Here is a 4,816-nt window from a genome sequence, read left to right as displayed (position 1 = left end):
CTGGTGGTTCTAGCTAGGGCAATAAATAAAAAGTAAAAGGTATAAGGATTAGAAGGGGAAAAAATAAAATTATATGTATATAACATAATCATATAATATCCAAAAAAATCAACAGATAGATTATTAGAATTAATAAATAAGTTAAGAAATTCACTGGCTACAAAATCTATACAAAAATCAAATGTATTTCGCTATCTAAGCAACAATTAGAAAAATAAATTTAAAACAGTTTAAATTATTAAATAACAAGAGTAATCTGACAAACAGCCCTTTGCACAGAATATCATGTTATCAATTGCCTCTAAAATAGGGGTTGGCAAGCTTTTACTGTAAAAGGCCCCATAGAAAATGTTTTAGGATTTTGGGTCCATGTGGTTTCTGTTGCCTTTAGAGTGTAAAAAGCAGCCAGAGAAAATATGTGAATGAAGTGGGCATGGCTGTGTTCGAAGGAAACTATATTTACCAGAACAGGCAGGAGGCTGGATCTGACCCGTGGCCCTAAAAGATGGATTCTGTCAAGTCATAGACTTAAGTCTCTTGTCTGCAGTTACATAGCCAACTTGAAGGAGTTCCCACTGCCCAAATTTGGGACAATTTGAGCATCACGAAGAAAGGATAGTAATAACTTTTTATAAAACATTGAAAAAAAAATCCATGAATCCTTAATGATACTGGAAACGAAGGGGGCGAAACACTTATTTGTCATGATTTGAGATGACTCATATGGCTAATTCTTACTTTAAAATCCAGCATTGAAAAAAGGAAAAGAAAAGAAACATTTAAGTAACATAATAAATTCAACATTGAAAGGGAAAATGATGAAGTACGCCCTGTTTTAGGAGGAACTGCAGTTTATCCCCAGATGAGAAGAGAAAATTGCTTATAGAAAAATGACACCTAGGGGGCTGGCTGGTTAGCTCAGTTGTTTAGAGCACAGCCTTGTAACACCAAGTTCATGGGTTCAGATCCCGGTACTGGCCAGCCAAAAAAGAAAAAAAGAAAAAAGTGCCATCTAATAAATGTAGAATGAACAATAAAGTCATCGACTTAGGTTTGGGTAATTGAAGCTGGAAAGAGGGTCTTGGGAAGCAGATACTTGCATAGCACCAAAGTACCCACAGACAAATGGCTGGCTCACTGACCATCCTTTATACTGAAGAAGTTTGCTGTCAACTTGAACCAGGTTATGAAATTTAACATCACTAAAAAATAATAATAAATTAAACAAATTTAACATCACTAGCACTGAGGCAATCTACTATTGTATTCCATACCTCTTGCCAGGATGTATTCACCTCCTGACATCGTCCAGAAAGTATTCTTGCCAGAAAAAAGTTTTATTTAACCATTCTAAGCTGTTAGACCTATGTTCAGCTTATTGGAACAAGTTAAATGCCATCACAAAGAAACAATCAGATTGCTCCAGAATATGACAGTTTTTTTAATAAGACAACTGACCTGGTTTTCAAAAAATCATTTTTTTTTAAAGTAGGGGGAAAGCGTAGTGGATTGAATTGTGTCCCCCCAAACTCATTGAGGCTTGACTTGTACTCCCCAGGTTTTCTGTAGTAGAAACTTAGGAGTCCAAGCCGGCGTGTGAGCTCAGGGGTGAGCAGGTGAATCCAGAGAACGAGGCGGCGATGGAGGCGCGGGTCAGGGAGATTGGCGTCCGCCTGGTGCAGGTGGAGGGGCAGAGGAAGGACGGCGGGCCAGCCCCAGGCCGGGTGGGCAGCCCGCAGGCCGGCTCGGAGGTGTTCTCGGGCGGCTGCCCCAGGACCTCTCCGAGCACCAGGGGATCCCACTGTGGCAGCGCGCGGGCCTCCTGCGAGATCCACCTCCCGATGACCTTCGGCGGCCTGAACCGCGGCTTCCCGACGCCCGCTGCAGCTCGCGGCGCGGCGCGCAGGCCGCCATGACCACGCTGCACAGCCGCCCGCTGCGGCGAGAAGAGCGAGCTGCGCGTGGATGGGTCGCCGCCGACGGGAGCCGCCGCCGCTGCTGCTCGCGCTGCAGCCTCCGGGCCCGGCCTGCAGGAGGCGCTGCCGCTGCCCAGCCCTGGCGGCGCCCTCGCAGATCGCGCTGCTCAAGTTCCGCTCGCAGCGCACCGCCACCGGCGGCCATGGCCCCAAAGGCCCTGGTGGGAGGGTTGTCAGCCTCTGTGCAGGGCAGGTGGCCGTGGAGTGGCTCAAGCCAGACCCGAAGCGGCGACTCCGCCAACAGCTTGCGGGTGCCTCACTGCGGTGTCTACAGCCGCAGGGTAGCCGATTGGCCTTGGCTAGGGACAGGCTAGGGTCCCAAGGGGCTTGGGCTGCCCTCCAGCTACTGTGCCAACAAATGAGGCTGGGCAGCCCGGTGTTCCTCACCAAGTGTTTGGGCACAGGACCTGCTGGCTGGCACCACTTCCGGTACCAGGTGGTGATCCCTGGTCATCCAGTGCCTTTCAGCGGTCTTATCTGGGTTGCGCTGGCCGCAGATGGGCAGGACGGGCATGACTTAGCCATGGATGCGGTGTCCGCACAGCTGCTGGAGGCACTGAGTGAGTCTGGGGCCGGCTTCTTGTGGTCTGCTGGGGCTGAGCCAGGTGCCATCATGAAGCAGTGACCCCGTCCTCTCACCACAGGCAGCCTAAACAAGGAGGAAGCGCCTGTTTCAGTCTCCAGCCCAGCAGGCCTGGGTGGCCACTGTCTGATCCCATTGGGGGAGGGGCGGGGTCCTGCCGCATGTGTGACACAGCCTCCCTGCTCAGGCAGGGCCTCATAGCACCTGGGTGGATCGGGTTTGGCTTATGCTTTGGTGAAGGACCTTGCCCTCCCCCTCCCAGCCCAGGGTCAGACCTGACCCCATGGTGACACCCACACCTACCTTTGTCCCGTCACCCCTCTTTCTCCCACAGCTCAGTAGGAATCATGGTTATTTTCTTGATTTCTTTTGGTTGGATTTTATTTGTGGGGCCGGCTGAACCAAAGGGTCAGAAATCCTGCCTTCATCCCCACTTCTTGGCATCTGGGTTTGGCTTATGTATAGTTTTCAGTTTCTCTATGCTGCTTGTATTTATATTAAATCCCTGGTTGGTGTAAAAAAAAAAAAAAGAAAGAAAGAAACTTAGCCCCCACTGTGACTGTTAAGAGGGTGGGACTATTATGGTAGCTGAAAGGTGGAGCCTTGATGAGGTGATTGGATTGTAGGACCATGCAGGAGCAAATGGATTAAAAATCGTGGACTGGGGTGTGGTTCTGAGGACTTTAAAAGAAGAGGAGGTCCTGTCTTTCTCTGTCTTGCTCTCTCAGCTTCCACCATCTTGCAATGTGAGACCCCGGGGTCACTGTCACCACCACCAGATGGACTTTGGACTTCCCAGCCTCAGAAACTGTAAGCAATAGATTTTGTTTTCTTTACAAATCACCCACTTTCAAGTATTTTGTTATAAGCAACAGGAATGAACTAACACAGAAGATATTTGATTAAAAGAAACAAAACAAGGGCCAGCCTGTGGTTCAGTCGGGAGAGTGTGGTGCTGACAGCACCAAGTCAAGGGTTAAGATCCCCTTACCGATCATCTTTTAAAAAACTGAAAGAAAGAAAAAAAGTAACAAAACAAGTGATTATAATGTGAACTTTGAGAAAGAAAAAAGCAGCCCCTGACCACCATAGCTGAGCCAGGCCATGGCGTTCTCCTACTGAACATAAACCATGTCCCAGAACACTCTCTCTGTTACCTTTCTGGAGCAAGATAAAAACCAAGACCATTCTCTAATTGTCTAAGAACAGACAAAAACAAGAACTTTGTCCAAACCACAAAATGGCCAGATGTCTCCCTTTCTTGCACTATTTGGCCTGCTTCTAAGTAAAAATTAAGATAATCATAGAATTGCTCTTGCTTTTTGACAGCACCCAGTCTAGAACAAAACCACCCCTTCCTTGAACCCTCTCCCAATCAACTAACACAAGCTGAAGTCCTATAAGCCCCATCTTGAGCTGCAAATAGTTCAATCAAATATGTCCTATCCTCCTACATTTACAAGTATGTTACTGGCATCCAGGTCCCACCGCTTGCTCACCAATCAGAAACAAAAGACTGGTGAGTCCCAAATGTTGGTGCGAGGCAGGAAGTTCATTATCAGATGTCTAAGGAGACAGACTAGAACTGTCTACCACTTTAGGGTTTCAGGGGACTTTAAGGGGGAGCGGAGGGAATGGAGTATGAAAAATGAAAAGCAGGAGGGAGGGGCACGTGCAAGGAACCAGGTGCAGTCTCAGCCAGCCTCCGTCTGGTTTCTGCTCCGGTCCTTGCTGTTATCTCAGGGTCCTGTTGGAGGGATGGATTCAGCATAGCTTTAGTGAGTCTTCCTTGGATAGCACATGCAATTCTGCAGCTCCAGGTCGACCGGAGAACAGCTTCACGTCCATGTAAATAATGTCATCTTGCCCCATAACCGAGGTTCAAAATATCAAATAACCATGGGGAAAGAGAGAACTCAGAGAAATGAAGTCCAAGGGAAAAAAAAAAAAAAAAAACATCCGTGTCCTATTCAAATCTTTTAGAACCCATGCAGTTTTAGTTCCCAACATGGCTTCAGTCCTGCTCACTCCTACAACTTTCCTTCCTAATTACCTGGAAAGTCAGTTTCAAGTTTAGAATGTTTAGACACCCTGCAGTTCCAGGCTGTGCCATACTGAGAGGACCACAGCCCGCACACGATCTCCCCTTCTCTTCCCACCCCGGCTCCACTCCACAAGTCAAAGATCCTCTTGGGTTTCCACGTGAACACCACAGCTCTCACATTCAAGCTGCAAGCACAGCCCTGCAGTCAGCTGC

At 47.8% G+C, this 4,816-nt stretch overlaps 1 pseudogene; it reads left to right on the top strand.

Moving 5' to 3' along the window:
- The first annotated feature begins 433 nt into the window (after window positions 1–433).
- On the top strand, window positions 434–2,608 carry LOC134378875 (dead end protein homolog 1-like; annotated as a pseudogene).
- Window positions 2,609–4,816: the final 2,208 nt, after the last annotated feature.

This window comes from Cynocephalus volans, chromosome 5 (genome assembly GCF_027409185.1).
Source record: "Cynocephalus volans isolate mCynVol1 chromosome 5, mCynVol1.pri, whole genome shotgun sequence".
Classification (NCBI taxonomy): Eukaryota; Metazoa; Chordata; class Mammalia; order Dermoptera; family Cynocephalidae; genus Cynocephalus; species Cynocephalus volans.
Note: the sequence above shows the minus strand (reverse complement) of the source record. Positions and strands in the feature narration are given on the sequence as shown.